Source organism: Oryctolagus cuniculus, chromosome 10 (genome assembly GCF_051225735.1).
Source record: "Oryctolagus cuniculus isolate XC-2025 breed Fujian yellow rabbit chromosome 10, ASM5122573v1, whole genome shotgun sequence".
In the NCBI taxonomy this organism is placed as follows: domain Eukaryota; kingdom Metazoa; phylum Chordata; class Mammalia; order Lagomorpha; family Leporidae; genus Oryctolagus; species Oryctolagus cuniculus.
Genome location: NC_142876.1, coordinates 8,589,124 through 8,614,365, shown reverse-complemented (window position 1 = coordinate 8,614,365; position 25,242 = coordinate 8,589,124). Strand labels below are relative to the sequence as shown.

Sequence of the window (25,242 nt, the reverse complement as noted above, 5' to 3'; positions counted from 1 at the left end):
TGCCAGCAGTGCCTTGGCTGATGACACAGCAGTGCTGACTGTCGGTTGATCTGGAGGTGAGAGGCAAATCCCAGTCACTTCCACAGAATGAAGCTCCATGCTGTGCGTGTCTTTCAGCCCAGGCTGGATTTTAAAGTCAGCTACTCTAACAGAAAAGGCAGTCAGCGAAGTCAATCAGTTAAGACCAAAAACAAAAGAATGTGTCACCCTTTGAAATCAAGTGTTTGGACTCTCCTCTCAGTGTGTGAAGGTCACCTCGCGCAGTGCTAACATAGATTTAAACATGATGAAGGCAAAGTTCTTGGAATGTTCACAGGGAGGGTCTCCAAAATCCATTTAAAATATATATCATATTTTTTATCTGTAGCATTTCTGGTCACCTCAAAATGTCCTGGCCAGGCTGGCCCTTGATGGGGCCCATATCTCTTGAAGATGTCTCCATCTTTGCTTTTCCATAGAAATCCAGCCCATTGTATCTGCTTTGTAAATATTCCAGCTGAATAAACAAATGAACTTCCACAGGTGCTGCACATCATTGTGCACGTGGCTTCTGTTAGGAACTGAATGACTAAGTCATGAATCACAAGAGAATTAATCTCTTCAAAAAGAGATTTTATAAAATTGAAAAAATAGGTTGGATTAAAATAAATAAATAAATAAATAGGATTGTTTTAATACTTTATCTCCATCCTAGCACTAAGGGTACTTCTCCTTCATAAACTGGTAATGGTGCACGTTCCGAAATTCCCAAGCTGAGGCCCATTTTATTTGCTGTCTCCTCCCAATCTTTTCACATCCTTGGCTTCGACTCACACCAAACACAAATGACTCACGCGTGTACAACTCTAGTTCTTTCCCTTATGGTCCTGGCCGGGGTGCCCAGCTGCCTACTGCACTATCTCAGTGACATCTCAGGCGCAACACAAAACAACGAAGCATATGGTCTGTCTCCCAAACATCTTCCTTCAGTTTCATATTTCAGTGAACAGCAGTGTGGCTATCCAGTTTTAAAAGCCAGACACCAGAGGGAATTCTTGTTGTGCCCCTCTTCCTTATTACTAAATAGAAATGGTCTCCAAATATTGGTAAATGCTATTACTTTCGTCTCTAAAGCACCTCTCATTTAAAATTCTTTTTTTTTTTAAGATTTTATTTATTTATTCAAACGTCAGAGTTACACAGTGAGAGCAAGAAAGGCAGAGAGAGAGAGAGGTCTTCCATCTACTAGTTCATTTGGCAATTGCCCGGAATGGCTGGAGCTGGGTTGATCTGAAGCCAGGAACCAGGAGCCTCTTCTGGGTCTTCCATGTGGGTGCAGGGGCCCAAGTACTTGGGCCATCTTCCACTGCTTTTCCAGGCCATTAGCAGGGAGCTGGATTGGAAGTGGAGCATCTGGGGCACAAACCAGGACCCATATGAGATGCTGGCTCTGAAGCCGGGGCTTAATCTACTACACCACAGCGTTGGCCCCCATTTTCTCTTTCAAGCTACCTGAAACACAGAAAATACCATGTAAAATTTTTGTCTTTTAGTTCCAATGCTGCATCATGGTGTCATTTTTGAAGGTATTTATTTCATAATTAGTGATCCAAATAGTAATTAAAATGTAATCCCATGAAATATTTTTTAAAAAAATTTTTTGACAGGCAGAGTGGACAGTGAGAGAGACAGAGAGAAAGGTCTTCCCTTGCTGTTGGTTCACCCTTCAATGGCTGCCGCGGCCAGTGCACCCCACTGATCCAATGCCAGGAGCCAGGTGCCTCTCCTGGTCTCCCAGGTGGGTGCAGGGCCCAAGCACCTGAGCCATCCTCCACTGCACTCCCGGGCCACAGCAGAGAGCTGGCCTGGAAGAGGAGCAACCGGGACAGATTCTGGGGCCCCAACTGGGACTAGAACTTGGGGTGCCGGCGCCGCAGGCGGAGGATTAGCCTAGTGAGCCGCAGCGCCGGCCCTATAATCCCATGAAATATTATCTATGGAAATAACTAAGCAAACTTGATAGCCAGGTGACAAAACCATCTCAGCGTGGCCACGTGAACAGGTGGGTTGGTGACAACAGCATTTTATGACTAACAGCAGGCAGCAGAAAAAAAAAGCAGTTTCTTTTATTTTTTTCTTAAAGATTTATTTATTTGAAAGGCAGAGTTACAGGGAGGCAGAGGCAGAGAGAGAGGTCTTCTATCTGCTGGTTCACTCCCCAGGTGGTTGCAATGGCTGGAGCTATGCCCGTCTGAAGCCAGAAGCCAGGAGCTTCCTCCGGGTCTCCCATGTGGGTGCAGGGGCCCAAGGACTTGGGCCATCTTCTACTGTTTTCCCAGGCCATTGCAGAGAGCTGGATTAGAAGTGGAGCAACCGAAACTCAAACTGGCACCCAAATGGGATGCCGGCACTTGCAGACCAGGGCTTTAACCTGCTGCGCCACAGTGCTAGCCCCAAGTTTCTTTTTTTATCTTTTTTATTTTTAAAGATTTATTTATTTAATTGAAAGGCAGCGATACAGAGAAAGATAGAGAGAGATCTTCCATCCTCTGGCTTACTCTCCAAATGGCCACAATGGCCAGGGCTGGGCCAGGCCAAAGCCAGGATCCAGGAGCTTCTTCTTGGTCTCCCATGTGGGTGTAGGAGTCAAGGACTTGGGCCATCTTCCCCTTCTTTCCTAGGTGCATCAACAGGGAGCTGAATCAGAAGTGGAGAAGCAGGGACTTGAACTGGTGCCCACATGGGACGCTGGCCCCACTGATGGAGGCTTAAATTTACGCCACAGCACCGGTCCTACTAGTTTCTTTTGATGTTGTTTGAATATTCACTTCAATTCCAGAAGCATAAATGCGCTACTGTACTATTAATAAATAAAAAAAGCAGCAATTGTCCATTTTTAATAGAAACTCTACTACAAAATTAAATTATGCACTTCACCACAAATAAGCAAAAAGTCTACAACAGAGAAGAAGAAAAGGGAGAAAAAATATGGGGGAAAATTGTGTCTTAGCCTGGGCTGGTACAACCAACAGCCACATGCTGGGAAGTTTGTCTCTCACAGTCCAGAGTCTGGAAGTCTGAGATCAGGATGCTCTCTGGGCTCCTGAGCTCAGAGATAAGGGAGGGCACTCTCTCTGGTTTCCAGACAGCCACTTCCCCTTGTATCCTCACATGGCAGAGAGCTCTCTGGTGTCTCTTCCTACAAGGACAGTAACTCCATACCAGAGGGCTCCACAAAAGGCTGTACCCCAGATACTCTAACACTAGAGGTTAGGACTTTATCAGAGGAATTTGGAGGGCGAGGGTGTCAGAAAACCGCTGTCCATATCAAAATGTGAATGTATGGATTCATAGAGGTCTCTCCAAAGATACTGAAATGGAAAATAAGGACATGGAAGGATGCTCATCAGTACTCATCAGGGAAAAGCAAATCAGAACCATACTGTGATACCAGGTCACACCCATTAGGATATGTACTATCAAAAAGATTAAAAAATTAATAAAAATAGAAAAAAATAAGTAAATAAGTTTTGGTGAAGATGTGGAACAGCTGAAATCTTCGTGCACTGTTAGTGGGTGCAGGCACTATGGAAAACTATAAACATTCCCCCAAAACTTAAACATAGAATTACCATATGACCCAGCTATTCCACCTCTGAGTAGCTACCTAAAAGAATCAAAAGCAAGCACTTGAACAGATATCTATACACCCACGTTCGTAATTCTTTTCTTTAGAAAGATTTATTTATTTATTTATTTATTTGAAAGGCAGAGTTACAGAGCGGCAGAGAGAGAGATGTCTTCCATCCACCAGCTCACTCCCCAAACAGCCACAGTGGCTGGAGCTGAGCTGATCTGAAGCCAGGAGCCAGGAGCTTCCTCCGGGTCTCCCATGTGGGTGTAGGGCCCCAAGCACTTGGGTGATCCCCCCCTGCTTTCCCAGGCACACTAGCAGGGAGCTGGATGGGAAGCAGAGCAGCTGGGATCTGAACCGGAACCCATATGGGATGCCGGCACTGCAGGTGGTGCTTGACCTGCTATGCCAAAAGCTGCTCAAAAAAGAATTCTTCTTCTTTTTTTTTTAAGATTTATTTATTTATTTACTTGAAAGTCAGAGTTACACAGAGACAGAAAGAGAGGTCTTCCATCCGCTGGTTCACTCCCTAGATGGCCTCAATGGCCAGAGCTGCGCCGATCCGAAGCCAGGAGCCAGGAGCTTCCTCCAGGTCTCCCACATGGGTGCAGGAGGCCAAAGACTTGGATCATCTTCTACTGCTTTCCCAGGCCAGAGTAGAGAGCTGGATCGGAAGTGGAGTAGCCGGGACTTGAACTGGCGCCCATATGGGATGACAGCACTGCAGGCACTATGCCACAGCGCGCCGGCCCCAGAATTATTCTTTTTTTTTTTTTTTTTTTAACAGGCAGAGAGGACAGTGAGAGAGAGAGACAGAGAGAAAGTTCTTCCTTTGCCCTTGGTTCACCCTCCAATGGCCGCTGTGGCCTGTGTTCTGTGGCCGGGGCACCCCGCTGATCCGATGGCAGGAGCCAGGTGCTTATCCTGGTCTCCCATGGGGTGCAGGGCCCAAGCACTTGGGCCATCCTCCACTGCACTCCATGGCCACAGCAGAGAGCTGGCCTGTAAGAGGGGCAACCAGGACAGAATCTGGCGCTCCGACCGGGACTAGAACCCGGTGTGCCGGCGCCGCAAGGCAGAGGATTAGCCTAGTGAGTCCCGGTGCCGGCCCCCAGAATTATTCTTAATAACCAAGATGTGGATTCAACCTAAGAATCCACTGACAGAAGAAATGGTTAAACAATATATATATATACATACACACACACACACACACACACACATATATATATATATAAATGACATACTATTGAACCTTAGAGAAATGCTATAATAAACCTTAAGGGTATAATACCTTAAGGGTATTGTCCTAAATAAAATAGGCCAGGGCCTGGCGCTGTAGTATAGTGGGTAAAGCCACCGCCTGCAGTGCCGGCATCCCATATGGGCACCAGTTCGAGTCTCTGCTGCTCTACTTCCGATCCAGCTCTCTGCTTTGTCCTGGGAAAACAGGGAGGATGGCCTAAATGCTTGGGCCCCTGCACATACATGGGAGACCCGGAAGAAGCTCCTGGCTCCTGGCTTGCGATTGGCCCAACTCTGAAAGTTGCAGGGTTTTGGGAAGTGAACCAGTGGATGGAAGATCTCCCTTCCTCTCTCTGCCTTTGCCTCTCAAATAATAAAAAAATCTTTAAAAAATAAAATAAGCCAGTCACAAAAAGACAAATATTGTGTGATTCCACTTCCTGTATATGAAGGACTTAGAGTAGACAAATTTACAGGCTCAGGAAGTCGAATGATGGTTACCAGAAGCTCAGGAAAGGCGGGATGCAGACTTTCAGTCTACAATATGAAAAGAATTCGGCAGATCACCCCTGTGTGATCTCATCCCCCTACCTCACCCCACGTGTATGCCCACCTACCAATCAGGCTATGTGACCAGGCCCCTTTGGAAGTGGATAAAAGCCCTGAAACACAGTAGACCGGCTCTTGTTTTGCCATTATTGACCTTTGTTGCCCTTGTTGCGCCATGCCTTCAGGGTGTGTGGCCTTTGGGGGCACATGGCCTTCAGGGCGTGTGGCCTTTGGGCAGCCCACTATCTCTGCCTTCCACTTAGCTGCCCCTGTCTGTGATAAGCGGCTAGTAGCTGCTTAGAACCCAACACTTGCTGCACCGGGCTCTTGGCCTACTCTGCTTGGAATGGATCTAGATGTCCCTTTCTCTCTTAGATAGAGCCCTCACTCTCCTATGCATTTCTCTCACTGAATAAAAAGCTTAAAAACTTACCATGTCATCTAGTCTGAGCCAGTATTCAGAATTCTTCTCTGAAATCGTGGCAAGAACCCACACAGCTTAATTTCAGAAATATTGATAAGCAGATTGCTTTCAGTACATGTTATATGTATTTCACCATAGGCTTTTTTTTTTTATTTAAGAAAACAGAAAATAAATCCCAAAAGCGAAAGGAAAGGGCTAATGTTAGGGTCCTATATATGTAGTGTCTCATTTACAGTTTCATGGGTTTGCCCAAAAGAGACCCTTTATAATTAACCAATGGGAAAACAAACATGTGACAATATCCAAGAAATGAGGCACGAGGGACACATTTGGGTCAAGAGCCTTGACATGGAGGTTGGAGTCACAGAAGGTGAGCCTTCAGCAAGGATTTAGAGACTGCATGCCCGGTTTCCTTTGCTTGTCTATGTTTTTAGCAGGTGGACATGGGCCTCCTGAGTGCCAGTCATTTACTACTTTGTGTATGTAATTTTTCTGTATATTTGCACATGTTCACTATTCTAAGGAGAAAGCCCATGGCTGCCATTGGATACTGAAAGCATTCTATTAACCTGTAGAAAATAAAGAAATGAATCTGAGCCACTTTCACCTGTTTCAGATCTGGAACCTCAAGAAATGCAGCCTCAAGCCCAAGATCACAGAGTTACCCACAGCGGCATCTGCTTCCTTCCACTGAGGAGTTTGAGTTTCAGGTGACTTTCCCTTTGGGAGTAGTTCCGTTTTCCTGGGAGTGCTGCTGTCCCCAGAACAAAGGGACAGATTGTCCCCCAACTCCAGGCTGTGCTGGTCCTGCCTCTAGCAATTCCGATGGGAGTTCTTTAATACGGGGGCAGGGAGGGTGACTAGAATAGAAGCAGAGGAAAGGTTCAGGGTTTGCTGACAGCAGCGGGTGGAGGGGGAGGTGCAGACTGTAACTCTGGATGTCCTTGGAGTTAAATGACTCCCCTGGGATGGGGCCGGAACTGGAACCATTGTATTCATATCACAGCACAATCTAGATGCAGAACCGGGCACAGCACGAGCCGGCCTCCACGGGGAAGAATGGAAAGCAGTTCACAGCAGGAGCTTTCCAGAACAAAAGGAGAAGGAAGAAATTTGGGCTGTGCACAGTGATCACAAAGACCAAACAGGCAGCCTGATGGAGGCTCAAGCCAGCCAGAGAAATGGAAAACCTTTTCTTGGCAAGAACCAGCCATGTGTTAGTAATCAGATACTTTCACAGGAAAGCAGGTGCTCTGTAGACAACCGGTCTTACTGCACACACGTCAGTGGGCTTGGCTGAAAAACCTGCAGTGCCCAGGAACAGACTAGCTCTATTGCACGTGAAGGTGCTGCGATGGTTCCGTAAATGAGGACACGGCGTTCAGAAACTGTGGGGGTTTTGTTACGTTTCAAAATGTTGTCACAATTCTCGAAAGAAGTGCTCATTAAGTGAGTGGATTGGAATCATCAGCTAATTACATTATGCAGCTCATCTTCCAGCAGCAAAGAGCCCATTGCAGGGGCATTCCCTCAGGCAGAGCAGCAGGTGCTGGGCTTGCCCCAGGATCGGCTCACACCATTCACGTTTCACAGATGTGCAACGTTCCAGCAATAAATCATTTTCTTACTGCACATCTACAAATTTGGCTCTTTCAGGTGACACGGACAGCAAATATAAGATATGTTAGTTTGTTCTTTCTTGGAATAAACGTTCAGGAAGTACGAGGCACAGTAGTTTAGACTATTCTGATAGTGACCTGTTTACCATACCTAGAATTTGAATTGTTTATCCGTGAAAAATAAACTTTACTTCTTGTAATGTCGCGTGCAGAGTCTTCTGTTGCTATGCTTCAATGCCAGATAGTGATTGTTGTGCTATCCATCATAATATAATATGACTAAACTTTAATGGGGAATACAAAAGGAATTAAATATCTATATGGCAAAATTACCTAACGAGTAGAATGGAGATTTGATTTGTAGATAAACATCATTTAAGTGAATGCTATGTGAGTTTTATGCTAAGACTGCAAAAAATAAACCATATATAATTAACTGGTATCAATTTGACATCAATTGTAGCCACTTGACTTTTAGCATCTTAAAATAAACTTGCAATGAACTCTCAAAAAGATATCATAAACAGCCCAACACAATTTTTATAAGCACCCTAATAATTCAAAACCAATGGGCTTTTATAAATTATATCTTTGGAGTTTTTACTATAAAAGTAATCATTGTCATTAAAGACATCTGAAACCATAAAAAAGTGAGAAAAATGTAAGACTTCTGTGAATATATGTCTTGGCTTATTTGCTAGTCATTTATAGTTACAATTTTACAATGCATTTGATTTCAAATTCTTATTTATCTTAAATCACCTTCCCATGTCATTTTTTTTTTTAAGAGAGAGAGAGAGGGAGAGGCAGAGATAGAGGTCTACCATCCATTGGCTCACGCCCCAAATGGCCACAATGGCTGGAGTTGAGCTGATCTGATGCCAGGATCCAGGAGCTTCTTCCTGGTCCTCCACATGGATCCAGGGGCCCAAGCACCAGGGGCCCATCTTCTACTGCTTTCCCAGGCCATAGCAGACAGCCGGATCAGAAGAGGAGCAGCTGGGACATGAACTGGCATCCAGAGGGGATGCCAGCACTGCAGGCAGTGACTTTACTCACTGTGCCACAGCACCGACCCCCCATGTCATTATTCTTTACTTCCATAAATAGCTTTTTTTTTTTTTTTTTTTTTTTTTTTTTTGGACAGGTAGAGTTATAGACAGTGAGAGAGAGAGACAGAGAGAAAGGTCTTCCTTCCTTTGGTTCATCCCCAAATGGCCACTACAGACAGCGCTGCACCTATCTGAAGCCAGGTGCCAGGCGCTTCCTCCCGGTCTCCCATGCGGGTGCAGGGGCCCAAGCACCTGGGCCATCCTCCACTGCCCTCCCGGGCCACAGCAGAGAGCTGGACTGGAAGAGTAGCAGCCGGGACTAGAACCTGGAGCCCATATGGGATGCCAGCGCCACAGGCGGGGGATTAGCCAAGTGAGCCACGGCGCCGGCCCTGCATAAATAGCTTTCAATGTAATTATACTATATACCAGCTAAAATGTACTTTTAATAATTACATAGTATCCTGTTGGTTGGTTGTTATTTTCAATAGCATCAAAAGGAACTAAATACTAAGGGATAAATTAAAAAGTGTAAGACAAATATAAGAAAGTTATAAAATGTTATTGAAAGAAATCTTTAAAAACAAGTAAATGGAAAGACATTTTGTGTCATAGACTGCAAGACTTAATATTGTTAAAATGGTATGCTCCCAAATTGATCTTCAGATTTAATGCCATACTAACCAAAATCTTAACTGCCTCTTCTATAGAAATAGACAAAGTTGACCCTAAAGTTCATGTGAAATACAAGAGAATCGTATGGCCAAAACCATCTCAAAGAAGAACAAACTTGGAGAATTCATACTTTCTGATTTCAGAATATATAAAACTATGTAATCAATACAATGCGATGTTGGCATAAGGAATAAACTAATCTAGGTCCATGGGGCAGTGTTGAGAGTCTGGAAATGAATCTACAAACACATTGTCAGTTGATTTTTGACAGGATGCCAAGACCAGGTAATGGGGAAAAATTATTCTTTCAAATGCTGTTGGGACACCTGGGTATCCATATGCAAATCATGGATTGGGCCCACTACCTCATGCCATACACAAAAATTAACTAAACGCAACAGCTAAAAATATAAACTTCTTAGAAGATAACATAGATGTGATCTTTGTGACCTTGGATTAGATAAGGTTTTTTAAACAATGCTAAAAGCTACACTGATTTCATCAAAATTTAAAACCTCTGTGTATCAAAGGCACCATCAAGAAATGAAAAGAAAACCCTCAAAATTAGAGAAAATATTTGATAATTAGATAAAGGTCTAGTATCCAGAATACATCAAGTACTCTTAAAAATCAGCAGTAAGTAAATAAGCCAACTGAAAAACAGCAACAATTACAACAAGTATCAAAAGAAGATATACAGGGGCCGCGCGCCTGCAGTGCCAGCATTGCAAACCGGCCTGGGCTGCTCCACAGCTCTCCGCTGTGGCCTGGGAAAGCAGTGGGAGATGGCCCAGGTCCTCGGGCCCCTGTGCCCACGTGGGAGACCAGGAAGAAGCTCTAGACTCCTGGCTTCGAATCAGCCCGGCTCTGGCCATTGTGTCCAATTGGGGAGTGAACCAGAGGATGGAGGACCTCTCTCTCTTTCTGTGTAACTCTGACTTTCATATAAATAAATAAATCTTAAAAAAATAAGATATACAAATGAGTAATAAGCACATGGAAAGATGTCCGGGGCAATTAGTATTAAAAACAAATGCAAATCAAAACCACAATGTGGTATCCCCTTCGTTGTGGGTATAGCAGGACTAATTTCCCCCAAACTCAGTGTAGATGTTTAAAACACTCTGATTTTAAAAACTATAAAACTCTGATGTCTTAATGTTGTTGGATTAAAGGTGATCTAATTGTGGTGGCTGGGAGATGGGGTTGGTGGGAGGTCTGTAAGTCACTAGGGTCATGCCCTCAGGGGTAGTTCTCGTATGGGTTAAAGTCTCTGAGTTTAGCCTCAGTTCTATCTATTTCTGGCTTGCCATGTGAGCTTTCCTCTGTAACCACCCTGACTAGCCTCCACAGATGCCTGATAGGGGCCATCAGATCCTGAACTGTAAGCTCAAACTGCAAACTCTAATACGATTTTGCATTTCTAAGAAGGTCCTTTCCAATATTTTAGGTAAAGCAACAACAACAACAACAACAACAAAAAAAACCAGACTAATACCACTTCACATTCGTTATTATGGATTTAATTTTAATTTTTTTAAAGACTTATTTTATTTGAAAGTCAGAGTTACACAGAGAGAGAAGGAGAGGCAGAGGGGGGGGGGTTTTCCATCCGATGTTTCGCTCCCCAGTTTGCCACAACGGCCAGAGCTGTGCTGATCTGAAGCCAGGAGCCAGGAGCTTCTTCTGGGTCTCCCATGTGGGTGCAGGGGCCCAAGGACTTGGGCCATCTTCTACTGCTTTCCCAGGCCATAGCAGGGAGCTGGATCGGAAGTGGAGCAGCCGGGTCTAGAACGGTGCCTATATGGGGTACCGGCACTGCAGGCGGTGGCTTTACCCGCTACACCACAGCGCTGGCCCCTGGATTTAATTTTTAAAAAGTGGAAAATAAAAAGGATGTGGAGAAATTGGAAACATTATACATTGCTTCTAGGACTGTAAAATGGTATAAGCTCTGTGGAAAATGACTTGGTGGTCTGTTAAAAAGCTAAATATGAGGGCTAGCATAGTGGTGCAACAGATTAACCTGCCCCCTTGTGATCTCAGATCCAAGTTCTAGTTCAATACTCAGATACTCTGCTTCTGATCCAGCTTCCTGCTAATGCACCTGGAAAGGCAATGGTTGATGGCCCCATGTTGTAGACCAGGCTGGAGTTCCTGGCTCCTGGCTTTGATCTGGCCCAGACCTGGCTGTTGCAGCCATTTGGGGAATGAACCAGCAGATGGAAGATATTCATTCTCTCTCTCTTTCTCCTCCTCCTCCTCCTCCTCCTCCTCCTCCTCCTCCTCCTCCTCCTCCTCCTTCTTCTTCTTCTTCTTCTTCTTCTTCTTCTTCTTTTTCTTCTTCTTCCTCCTCTTCCTCTTCCTCCTCCTCCTCTTCCTCTCTCTGTCACTCTCCCTTTCAAATAAATAAGTTTATTATAATAAAAATCAGTTTCTATATGACCCACTAATTCTACTTCTGTGTTTACAGCCAAATTAAATGAAAGTATGTTCATACAAAAGTTAGTAACCAGATGCTTATAGCAGCAAAGCCCTAATATCCTAAAAGTGAATTCCATGCAGATGTCCGTCAACTGACAAATAAATGAATAAATTAAGTGTGGTATAGCCATATGTACACAATTCAGTCATTAAAAATGAGTGGGTATTAATATCTAATATATCATGGATGCATTTTTTAAGATTTATTTATTTATTTGAAAGTCAGAATTACAGTGAGAGAGAGGGAGGGAGACAGAGAGAATCTTCTATCCACTGGTTCATGCCTGGGCCAGAACAAACCCAGGAGCTTCATCTGGGTCTCCCATGTGGGTGCAGTGACCCAACCACTTGGGCCATCTTCTCTGCTTTCCCAGGCACTTTAGGAGGGAGCTGGATTGGACGTGAAGCAGTCAGTAATCAAATTGCCGACTATATGGTATGCCAGTGCTACAGGTGGTAGCTTGACTTGCTGCGCCACAGCGCCGACCCCTATCGGTGCATCTTGAAAACATTTTGCTGATTTAAAGATGCCATACCAAAAACACCATATATCTAGAATATGCAAAGCCATAGAGATATAAAGTAGATCCTTGGTTTCCAGTTACTGGAAGGATTGGGGTGGGTGGAGACTGGACATAGGAGAATGGGAGAGGCAGCTTTTGGGGAAAAATGTGGAATTATATGGTGATGACTGCATAATCTTACAAATATACTAAAGCCCACTATGTTATACACTTTAAAATGGCAAGTTTTATAGCATGTGAAGCGTATCTCAATACAAGCAACTGATCTTAAAGCAATTTTTTAAACGGATGGGATGGTTACTTTTGTGTCCAACATGAGTAAGCCACAGTACTCAGCTATTTGGTCAAACATGATTCTAGATATTTCTTTTAAGGTGTTTCAGTAGGCTCTGAGTAAAGCACATGAAGCTTCAAAATATGGGGAGCCTCATCTCCTTCACTGAGGTTTTGAAAGAGGAGTGACTGAGACCCTCAGGGAGAGAGAACTCCACCTTTAGAACACCTTCAGACGCAACTGCAGCATCGGCTCTTTAAGTTGCCAGCCAGTCCTCAGAAGTCAGCCTGGCCTGTCTCCACAGCTACATGAGCTGGTTCCTCTCTAGGCACTCTCCCTAGGGGCTGGTGCTGTGGGCTAAGCCTCCGCCTGCAGTTCCAGTGTCCCATATGGGGAGTGCTTGGGCCCCTGCACCCACATGTCCCATATGGGGAGTGCTTGGGCCCCTGCACCCACATGGGGGACCCGGAAGAGCTCCTGGCTCCTGGCTTCAGATCAGCTCAGTTCCGGCTGTTGCGGCCATTTGAGGAGTGAATCAGCAGTTGGAAGACTTTTTATCCATCTCTTCCTCTCTGTCTACAACTCTGCCTTTCAAATAAATAAACAAATCTTTAAAAAATCTCTCTCTACCTGTGATCTCCACTTCCACTTCTGGGTATGTACCCATGATAACTGAAAAAAAAAAGTCTTCTTGCAAGAACTTGTATACAAAGGTCAATAACAGCATCATTCATATCAATAAAATAAATAGATACAACCTCAATATCCAACAACTGATAAATAGATCAAACCGAACGTGGCATTATCCATACAATGGAATGTTATTCAGCAGTAAAAAGAAACTACCGATATATGCTTATAACGTGAATGAAACTGGTGAAAGAAGCCAGATACAAAATGTTGTATGATTCCAGTGTGTACAGAACACCCAAATCCATAGTGACCGAAAGTAGATCAATGGATGGCAGGAGTTAGCTGGGAGGGGTGAGGAGTGACAGCCACTAGTACAAGAGTGCCTCTTGAGTTGATGATAATGTTGTGGCATCTGGTTGCTCAACTGTGAAAATACTTTCTAAAACACTGAAGTTTACTTTAGAAAAGGTGAATATTCTAGTGCATAAATTGTATTTCAGTAGAATTTAAAAACACGTTTTTTGGGGCCGGTGTTTGGTGTACTTTCCAGTTTTTCCAGTCCCATACAAACTAAACTCATGGAACCTCCTCAAGAGACATCGCCGTAGCTGAGTCCTGAAGTCTGGGTGCCAATGCACAGTCCCTAACTCTGTGCTGAGCCATCAGTACCAGCTAAGCCTCGCCCCATTCTCAGAGGTCTTGGCTTCAACTCTGAGACCTCTCCTCCAAGCTTCTCATTAGTCCCTAAAGGGAGACAACAGTCTTCTTGCCACACATCTGTGGTTATTTAGTGTTCCATCCCCACCCTTTTTTTTTTTTTAATTGTTTCAGTGCTTCAAAATGTAGTCAACAAATTTTTAGACCCAGTTACCTGTCCTTTATATTAAGTTGTCTCTGTTAGAATGACTCAAGGATTTCTGTCATCTGTCCATTACAGTTGTATCAGGAGGAAAGGGATGGAAGCAACTCAGCTATAACCATCAGCCAAATAACAGGGTTGGAACTCTACGGAGAAGCATATTAACTTAGAAGATGAAAGAGCTAAAGTTTACAGTATTGTATAAAGACAGAGATCATGTGAAAGTACTCTAAAATTTGGCTGAATCCAGTGGCTTTCCTAATACTAGTAATGTGAGTTTGCTCTGTTATTAATGAATATTCAATTCTACTACAGAGGATGAGACAAATGGAATGAATAAAACACATGTTAAATCAGTAGCTATAAGTTATGGGAGAAACTCATAGCATGTGTTAAAGATAGAAAATGAATAAACAATGAGCTTGAGAAGCATCAGTAGAATTCACAAGGCACATTAGATATAAATAGTAAGTAATATCTTCAAGATATATTATATGGCAAAAACAGTGAAACAAGGAAACCATTTATAAAGATGAGGATGGCCATGTGACTTTCAGATGACAGCTAGATCATCCCTAAGTCACCTCCTGACTTGGAGCCATCCTGGCCTTTTTTGTGCTCTAGTTAAGTTGTTCAGTAGGCCAACCGGCAAACTCCAGGCTAGGAGTGCTTGCCTCTGTTGTTCTAAGGGGGAGAGTGTGTCTTATCTTATTTGTCTTATTGACAAATACACTCCCTGCTCAATCTCAGCATGGGTTCTTTTTTTTTTTTTATTTATTATTTTTTTTTTTTGACAGGCAGAGTGGACAGAGAGAGAGAGAGACAGAGAGAAAGGTCTTTTGCCTTTGGTTCACCCTCCAACGGGCGCACCGCACTAATCCGAAGCCAGGAGCCAGGTGCTTCTCCTGGCCTCCCATGTTGGTGCAGGGCCCAAGCACTTGGGCCATCCTCCACTGCACTCCCCGGGCCATAGCAGAGAGTTGGACTGGAAGAGGGGCAACCGGACTAGAACCCAGAGTGCCAGCACCACAGGCAGAGGATTAGCCTATTGAGCTGAGGCTCTGTCCAGCATGGGTTCTTGGAACAACTTCCTTAGTAGGAAGCTGATGGGGTTGGAGGAGAAACACACACACACACACACAAATACAAAGTGAAAGAGAGAGAGAGAAATAGATGAACATTGTGCAACCTTAGTTCAGGGAAGTAGGCGTTTCATTCCACTGTACCCTGTACTGTGTTACACTAATCCCATCTTTCCCCTACTCTTGTATCCTACTGTGAATTTTGAGTTGACTTAATAAACCATGTAATTCGAGTATCTTAAATGTGTCTGCAAGCCTCTGAGATGGCCTCCACGACGGTGTATCTGGAGGTCACAGCTGCATTAGGATAACTTTATTAAGGAAGCAATCTGTTATGGATTTGCTTATGCAAACAATAATCTTGGTGAGTGTGTGAATTCCCAAAGTAAATAAGCATGGAAAAGTGTCCAGTGATCATATCTAGTAGGCAGTAACAAATACCAGAAGCTGTGTGACATGATAAGATTCAACTGTACCACAGTAACAGTCTGCTGTTACTGGAGTGGAGAAATATTGCTGGGCATTGCTCACAGCTAGAGGAGCAGATAGGAAGTCCACGAGAAGGAGCAGCTCCTTACTCTCCTGGCCTAGGATCCTCCTTCCAAAACTTCCCGCAGACAGGACCAACAGGGCACCAACTGGCAAAGCATAAAGGCAGTTTGTTGAGACTCTCCTCCTACACACTGCCGAGACTGGAACAAAAGATGGTTTGGAGCTGAGGACAATGACTTAATAACTGGTAAACAGCTGTGTCAAATGTAGTGAGACAACTTGACGGTGTAATTATTATTGAAATATGGGTAGAAAGTCCCCATTGGCATCAAAGCTAATATATGAACCAAAGGTGTGAGAGACAATTTTCATTACCATGTGAGATAAACTGTCATTCTTCTCTATGAAGCGGTGAGAAAATCCCCGAAAGAAGTAACTGATCTTTTCTCTCTTGAATGGGGAATTTATCCTGAATTTTCAGCTAAGACTCAATACTTTATTCTCCCAAATGTATAATTTATAACCCCTATTTCTTTCAGGCTTCAGAAAGACTTATGCAGTAGTTCCTGCTTGGATATAATGATGAGTTATTTCTGAGCATTAGGTCTCTGGTAATTGCCCTCATCTCCTACAAATCTAGAAAGGGTGACTCTCACTTGTCATGTGAATTTTTATCTCTACCCCACTGGGTATAAGATTGTGCTGTAATTTCATTCCTCAAGTCCATCCCCTATTGAAATACTCAAACTATGACTGATAATGAGCTCCAATCAGGGTGTTGTGAGTGCGTTTGGTCATTTCTGAGGAGCAAAGTTCAGGTTTACTATCAAGAGAATTATATCAATGTCATTAATCACAGATATATAGCTTGATTGTTTTTAAATATCAGCAGAAATTAAAGACTATATTGAAGCTTTAATAATTAACCAGAAATATGCAATGTTAATGAAGCCTGGTATTACTTGTTAACACAGTATGGGCACAGAAAACCCTAGATCACAGTATTTCAGTGAAAGACAGAGTAGGAGGAACACCTAACACTAACTGAGGTAACATCCCTCCTGTTCTAATTTTAAATAAGTTGCACCTTATAACTGAAAGCAATGTAAAACCACATATGGCCTTGGATGCAAATAACTATTAACCAGGTACTATGTTGGGGCTGGTGCTGTGGTGTAGCGGTTAACGCCCTGGCGTGAAGAGCCGGCATCCCACATGGGCACTGGTTCTAGTCCCGGCTGCTCCTCTTCTGATCCAGCTCTCTGCTATGGCACCCACGTGGGAGACCCGGAGGAAGCTCCTGGCTCTTGGCTTTGGATTGGAACAGCTCTGGCCGTTGAGGCCAACTGGGGAGTGAACCAGTGGAGACCTCTCTCCCTGCCTCTTCTCTCTCTGTGTAACTCTGACTTTCAAATAAATAAATATTTTTTTTAAAAAAGGTGCTGTGGTTATTAGAGATTCTATCAAACTAATATTAACATCAACAATTACACTCCTTAATTTTATAAATCTGTTAACTAAAATAATAATGATGAAAAACCTTTGTGGTAACAGAAAATTTTGCAAGAATTTAAACAATGTTTTTATCTAATAGCCAGGGCTGTACCAGGCCAGAGACAAGAGTCAGAAACTCAGTCTGGGTCTCCCATGTGGATGGTAGGGACACAAGTTCTTGCTGTCTTCCAAGGTGTGAATTAGTGGAAAGTTGGAGCCTTGAGAGGATCCAGGACTGGAACCCAGTCACTCTGACATGGAATGTGTGCATCCCAAGCTCTGTCTTAGCTGCTGTGCCAAATGCTAACCTTGGAAAAATTATTTACTATAGAAAACACAATTTTTTTATGAAGACTATAATTTTAATAATGATATTAAATTTTGTGAAAATAGTTTCATGATCCATCTTTGTGTTCATATTTTAACTATTTTATGTATTTGAAATAATAATCATTATGCACTCAATAACTCAACCATTCAAAACATATTTTCCAAGACACACAAAAAGAAATCAGTTTTTGCCCCTGCCACATGGAATGTAGAGTTTAGTAAAATCTGAGGTTTTTGCTCTTAGCCCTTATGTGCTTTCATATTTTTTATGCAATTCTTGAATAGGATTATTAGCCTGAGAAAGTATCTGATTTCAGACTGGCATATAACATTTGCAAATCTTGTCACAATGTCACTCATTTGGTTCAGTCTTTGCATTTTTCCTTAGTTTATACCTGTGACATGTATCTATCTAAGTAGCATGGTCAACCACCCTTTGCGGAATATCCATAGCATCATATAAAAGGTGAAAATGCTTTTCCAGGTAGATAAAGCCTCACAAGAATTTTGTGGTCAGATTGTGTCATTGATCAAATTTATCAGATCATTTTCACCAGATAACCTACTTGATAATATAATTGAGCTTCAAGAATAAAGAAAACTTTTCTCTTTCATTGGTAACTATTCATTTTAATTAGCTTTTTATTATTGTGGTTGCTACTTCCAGGAATTTCTAAGAACTTGATACTGCTGGTTGCAGTAACTGAGTCAAATTAAGTTTTGTTTTAAAGAGAAAAATATACACAATGAGGTACCAACAATTGAAAAAAGATTTATTTTTGGTTACTTTAAAGATTATGAACCCATCTCTTCCTTTCTATGGGGGATTGGTTCCAGAATGCCAGTGGATACAAAAAAAAAAAAAAAATTGGAGGATGCTCAAGTCTCTTATATAAAATGGTAGAGTGTTTGCCTATAATCTATACAGTCCTCCCATATACCTCAATTCACCTCTGGATTACTGGAGGAAGCTCCTGGCTCCTGGCTTTTTTGCCTTGCCTAGCACAAGCTGTTGTGTATCTGGGAAGTGAACCAGATGGAAGATCTCCCTTTCTCTCTCTGTTTCTCCTTCTCTCTGTGTAGTTCTGACTTTTAAATAAACAAAGTTTTTTTTTTTTTTAAGTGAAGGCTCAAAGAAACATTTAGATTCAAACACTTATATACTGAATTTGGCACAGTACAGCAGATTGTGGAAACATAATGAGGCATCAGGCTTAGGGTGGAAGAGTTAAGGGCAGGGGCCAGCGCTGTGTCATACTAGGTTAAGCCTCCACCTGCGGTGCCAGCATCCCTTATGGGTGTCAGTTCAAGTTCTAGCTGCTCCTCTTCTGATCCAGCTCTCTGCTGGAGGGCTGGGGAAGCAGTGGATGAAGGCCCAAGTGCTTGGCTCCTGTCCCCACATGGGAGACACGATAGAGGCTCCTGGCTTTGGATTGACCCAGCTCTGGCTGTTGTGGTCATCTGGGGAGTGAACCAGTGGATGGACGAACTCTCTGTTTCTCCCCACCTCTCTCTATAACTCTGCCTCTCAAACAAATAAATAAACCATTTAAAAAAAAAGTTAAGGGCAAAAGAGAAGTGACTCATAAGATTAGGGTTGTTCTTTTAAGGTTTGCTTGTGAAGGTTTGTCTTTCATCTTTGACTTCCTTGTCCCTGAAGGAAATAATGCTACTCTCGTCGTGGTATAGGGAGAGCATCTTCCACGAGACAGTTTTGTCTCCTGCTTTCAGGAAGGAAGAGGAGGTCAGAGTGATTCTCCTGCACCTGCTGCTACCTTAAGTGCATTTAGCTGAAAATAACCCTTGTGCCAAAGCGGGATATTTGGGATGGAATATTCTGAACTCCTTCGAATCATTTCTCTATATCCAATGTACATATGAGAGTTCCAAAAATTCTTCATTACCTTTCCTGCCAATCACTTACAGAGTAAGAAAGGAACCAGGCCTCCACGGTTGCTGTCCATGTCAATATTCCTTCCAGTCAGAAGCACATTCACTGATTTAGGAGGAACAGATTCTTGGAGTCAGGACTGGATTCGTCCGGCACTGCGGCTCAATAAGCTAATCCTCCACCTGCACCGCCGGCACACCAGGTTCTAGTCCGGGTCGGGGTGCCGGATTCTGTCCGGGTTGCCCCTCTTCCAGGCCAGCTCTCTGCTGTGGCCCGGGAAGGCAGTGGAGGATGGCCCAAGTGCTTGAGCCCTGCACCCGCATGGGAGACCAGGAGAAGCACCTGGCTCCTGCCTTCGGATCAGCGTGGTGCGCCGGCCTCAGCGCGCCGGCCGCAGCGGCCATTGGAGGGTGAACCAACGGCAAAAGGAAGACCTTTCTCTCTGTCTCTCTCTCTCACTGTCCTCTCTGCCTGTTAAAAAAAAAAAAAAAAGAAAGAAAAAAAGAAAAAGGACTGGGTTCTTGATCCAGCTCAGCCACCTCTGGGCTAGGACGCTGTGTCTCTGTACCTCTGAATCCATCTGCACAGCAGAAATGATGTGAGCACCACTTGCTTCCTGGCACAATGGAAATCCTAAAAGGGGTCATGCGTGGGGAAAGGCTTGGTAAATATGTTGCTTTAGTATTTACCACTGTGTCCCCCAGTGAGGAAAAGCAATGTGTTCAAAATAGACCATCAGAAAGAACAAGCAAGACAGCTTGTTGTTAATAAAATGATTATGAAAGTACATTGATTTCCTATTTTGAGAACTGACCACGGAGGAGATTATCAAAATATGATAGATCTGTTTGAGTCTAATATCAGCTTTAGATCAATTCTTGTCAAATACAGGTAAATAGTAGTAACCTCTTAGATGCTTCTGAATTTTACAAAAATGAGTTTATTGGGGCTGTCACTGTGGCGTAGAAGGTTAAACCTCTACCTTCAGTGCCAGCATCCCTTATGGGCGCTGGTTGGAGTCCCAGTTGTTCCACTTCCAACCCACTCCCTGCTAATGTGCCTGGGAAAGCAGCAGAGGATGGCCCAAGTGCTTGGGCCCTGCATTCACATGGGAGACCCAGAAGAGGCTCCTGGCTCCTGGCTTTGGCTTGGCCTAGCTCCCACCATTGCAGCCATTTGAGGAGTGAACCAGCAAATAGAAGCGCTCTCTCTCTCTCTCTCTCTCTCTCCTTTAAAAAAAATCAGCTTACTAAGAATGATGGTTTTTGACATTGTGACTATGGATCTATTATTCTCCACAATTACTTATATTTTTAGTTTTGAAAACATCACAGAAAGTAGCCCAAGGGAAAAAATGACTAAGGTTAAAAAAAACTCTGAGGAAATGTGTATTGAATAATGCATAAGTTCTTTTGTGGCCACATCTACTGTTTAATCGTACCGCTTTACACTGAAGACCCAAGGCCCCTGGATTTCCCAGTCACAGTCACTGAACTCTGTGGCTGTTTCCAGATAAGCTTTTCATGGCTGATTCTCATTTCTTTGCACAGAGTAATAAGGTAATGAACAAGTGTTATTCTTAATTGAAAAGTTGTCCCTCAAAACAGTAATGCACTGAGTTGCAATTAAGAATTTGTGGAAGGATAATGATTTTCTTTTTAAGTTTCAATGATCCTCTTTGTTTCATTAAACTGGGTTTTCCACTTGGAAGCATTTATCAGTTTGGGCAGGAATTCTATTGTGCTAGAATGTTTATTTTACAGCAGAAAAACACACCTTTCACTTGGAAATTGTTAGCCTGTTTGCCAAAACTACCCTAACCAACGTGTGGTAAAATTAAATTCATTTTGTAGAGTTAGTCACATACGTGAGTGCTATGTTTTACAAATTCATTGCTGCTCATTTTAATGGCCTTTCCTTGTTTTCTCTACTCCAGCATCTAGCACCACAATGCCCAGCTAATAAGGTCCGATAATATAAATTTTTTGAATGAATATCAAAGTTGATTAGTCTATGAGTGAAAATATTGATGTTTTATTTTTTACCAGATGGAAGAAGTGCATGCATTATTATGACGAACACTGTTGGGTGCCGCCTCCCCCCACTCTTGTCCTTGCTTCCCATCTTGGTTTCTGTTGTCAGGGAGATGAGCACTTCTCAGGCCTACATGGGGCTGTCCGTGGAACCTCCAAGAGTCATTCTGCTGGACAGGGATTGGGGAGGGGCTGGTGTTGCAGTACGAGCCAATGAGACAGAAGGGGGCCTCACAGGATGCTGTGTCTAAACACAGGATAGGAGAAGGCATGTGCCCCACTGTCCCTCAGCCTCTGTGTGAGCACATGACAATCTGAAGCTGCTGCAGGTGACTTGTGACCATGAGAGGTGGGAAGCAGTGGCCCATGTGCTTGGAGGATGGCAGAGTGGAAAGATGAAGAACAGAAAGATGAAACTTGTCCCTGGATGATGTCCTAAGCCTGTGGCTTAATGACACTCAGCATCAGTCTCCTTCCAGACTGCTTGTTAAGTAGGAAGCTCCCCTTCCCTATGAGCTGGGAGTTCTATTATTTTTTGGCCAAAGTACTGTAGTTGATACCTGATCCAGCCAACAATTCATTAGTTGATTGATTTTGGAATTGACTGCCAGAATGGTCAGAGTCAGCTATTTTAGAAGTTCTATTATTTATTTATTTGAAAGGCAGATTGAGAAAGAGAAGAGAGAGAGAGACTTGGAGAGATTTCCCATCTTCTGGTTCACTCCCCAAATGCTCATAACAGCCAGGGCCTGGGCAGGCGGAAGTCAAGGGCCCAGATCTCAATCTGGGTCTCCCTATGTGGGTGACAGGGACCCAAGCACTTGAGCCAGCACTGCAGTCTTCCAGGGTGCCCATAGCAGGAAGTCCGATTGGAAACGGAGCAGCCAGGACTCACTCCCAGGCACTCTGATTTGGGACGTGGGCAACCAAGTGGAATTTTAACTGCTGCACCAAACGCCTACCCTCCAAGAGAACTTTCATGAGAAAGCACCACCATGTTCTATTCCCAGCTTTAACAGAACGCCAGCAAACATCACGAGTGATTTTTCTTTCTTTCCTCAACCAAGTCTAGAAGATATATACCAACAGCCTTCACCGTGCAGATAAGTACAAACAGACACAATTTTCCTCCTCTCTTCTCTGCTAAGTGTCTGCTCCAAACTGCTTCTAGTCCTCGATGCAGGTGGCTTGGGGGTCTGCAGTGCTGGTGCCAACCTCACCCCTCCTAGGGAAGGGAGACGGGCTTTGCTTGCCTCAGCCATGGGGGGTGTTCCTGCTGCACACCGACCTCCGTGCCTGTGCCCCCAGCCCTGCACCTGCCCCCATTCATGTCTGCCTGTGTCTCACATGAAATCCTGGGTGGGCCTGGCATCTGGCTGGCACACTTCCCATTTCCCCTCTGTGTAAATGACATTGAAACTTCACATCCTGGGGCCGGCGCTGTGGCATAACAGGTAAAGCCGCCGGCTGCTGTGCCAGTATCCCATATGGATGCTGGTTCAAGTCCCGGATGCTCCACTTCTGATCCAGCTGTCTGCTATGCCCTGGGAAAGCAATGGAAGATGTCTCAAGTCCCTGGGCCCTTGTACCCACGTGGAGGACCCGGAAGAGGCTCCTGGCTCCTGGCTTCAGATGGCCTCAGTTCCAGCAGTTGTGGCCATCTGGGGAGTGAATCAGTGTATAGAAGACCTCCCTCTCTCTCACTGTCTCTCTCTCTCTCTCTCTCTCTAAGCCTCTGGCTCTGTGTAACTCTGCCTTTCAAATAAATAAATAGATCTTAAAAAAAAAAAAAAAAAAGAAACCTCACATCCTTTATCTGGACTGGATTTCTGTTGAGACTCTCATAATCAGAGAAGGTGAAGAATATGAAAAAATAATTAAAATGGGGTGAAAAGCCACAGGGTGGTTTTAAACAGGAACCCACCAGCACAGTAGCTGATTCCCAGAGCTCTGAGTCTCCCCACCCAGTGTTCTCATCCTTTACCTGTGGCTCCTGCTGAAGATGAAGTCGCTGTGCAGTCAACCTGAGGCAGCCAGGGAGGTAGCTAATGAAGAGGAGATGAGAATGGCAGGTGCTGTGGCCCCAAGTGCACCACTCAAATCCCATCTGCTTGTCAGACACAGCTGCTGGGGTTGTGCTGACTGGAAATATCCCACACGGCTGTAGGCTGAGTGCCTGGATGATAATGGAATTACCATAAAGGGCACACCCACTCCCATGAGGCACCTGAACCCCACTCCCATCATGTACCTGACACCATGACACTTCCAAGACTTCCCACACAGGGCACAGCTCGAGCCCTGCCCTAGATACCACCCTCTGTCCTATAAAAGGAGGACTATGTCTCTTATAAATTGCAATTCCCTGGTTCCTTATCTACTTTCACTTTAAAAAATCTTGTTTTCCAGCTCACCTTTATCTATATCCCTCTCTTGAATTCTTTCCTTCAAGGAGACAAAAACCCAGAACAAGCCTAGCCAGGGGCCTCCCTAAGAACAAAAATGGGTGTCAGGTGCCAGCTCTAAAGCACTAGTGACACCTGATCTGGGCCACAGTCTCGAGGTAGGACAGATAGGGACGGGGAGGAAGTACTGGCAGGAAAGCAACCAGCTCACAGATTCCTTCCCTTTCCCAATAAAAAGCAAGAGGGAAAATTAGTTAAAAGGAAAAGGCAAAATCACACCAACAGCAACCAGAAAGGGCTTTGATGAAAGTAGCAGGTTGGTTCGCAGCAAAAGCTAGAGATTCCCCATTCCACTGAGTCACCCAGATTTAGAGGCAGGTCCTGAATAGATCCCCATTGCAAACAACTGCATTCTGAGATGGCTTGTCTTTCTTCCCCAGTGTGTCTCTGTGTGAGTGACAATGGCCCTGGGGAGGAATTCCTAAAAGAAGGGGCCTGGCTTTTGTGCTGCACTGGGGTAGGGATGGGGGTGACCACCTGAACTTTGGGGTGTGAACCCAGAGTCACAGCATGCATCCTGTCTACTCTCTCTCAGTTAAGGGAACCATTATGTGACACCTTTGGCAAAACCTGAAGGAGAAAGACTCTACCACGTTCAGTTTGGACACATTCAATAAGCTCAACTTATTAGTTCAGAGGAAGCAAAATAAAAATGCCTTGGAAGCACATGTTCAGAAAATGTAAGAAGCTATTAGGGGGCTGGCACTATGGCGGGTAAAGATGCCTTGGGCATCCTATATGGGTGCCGGTTCAAGTCCTGGCTGCTCCACTTCTGATCCAGCTCTCTGCTATGGTCTGGGAAAGCAGTGGAAGATGGCCCAAGTCCTTGGGCCCCTGTACCGGTGTGAGAGACCCACAAGAAGGTCCTGGCTCCTGCAATTGTGGTCACTTGGGGAGTGAACCAATGGATGGAAGACCTCTCTCTCTCTTCTCTCTCTCTCTCTCTCCCTCTCTCTCTCTGCCTCCATTTCTCTGTAACTCTCTTTCAAATAAATAAATAAATAAATAAATATTTTTAAAAAATGTTATAAGAGGGCCGGCGTCGCGGCACACCAGGTTCTAGTCCCGGTTGGGGTGCCGGATTCTGTCCTGGTTGCTCCTCTTCCAGGCCAGCTCTCTGCTGTGGCCCGGGAGGGCAGTGGAGGATGGCCCAAGTGCTTGGGCCCTGCACCCACATGGGAGTCCAGGAGAAGCACCTGGCTCCTGGCTTTGGATCAGCGCGGTGCGCCGGCCGCAGCACTGGCCGCAGTGGCCATTGGGGGATGAACCAACGGACAAGGAAGACCTTTCTCTCTGTATCTCTCTCTCACTGTCTCACTGTCCACTCTGCCTGTCAAAAAAAAAAATGTTATAAGAAAATATTGGGGGCCGGCGCCGTGGCTCACTAGGCTAATCCTCTGCCTTGTGGCGCCGGCACACCGGGTTCTAGTCCTGGTCGGGGCGCCGGATTCTGTCCCGGTTGCCCCTCTTCCAGGCCAGCTCTCTGCTGTGGTCAGGGAGTGCA

General features: G+C 44.4%; 1 long non-coding RNA gene across 2 annotated transcripts; it reads right to left on the bottom strand.

Moving 5' to 3' along the window:
* Window positions 1–1,134: 1,134 nt before the first annotated feature.
* Window positions 1,135–23,445, bottom strand: LOC138843941 (uncharacterized). 2 transcript variants are annotated; one of them, XR_011379164.2, is made up of 2 exons: window positions 23,258–23,445; window positions 1,135–1,491 (listed from the first exon to the last, which is right to left on the bottom strand). It is a non-coding gene; the product is annotated as an uncharacterized LOC138843941 (long non-coding RNA). The 2 variants fall into 2 exon arrangements; XR_016213880.1 differs by lacking the exon at window positions 23,258–23,445 and adding an exon at window positions 2,538–2,794.
* Window positions 23,446–25,242: the final 1,797 nt, after the last annotated feature.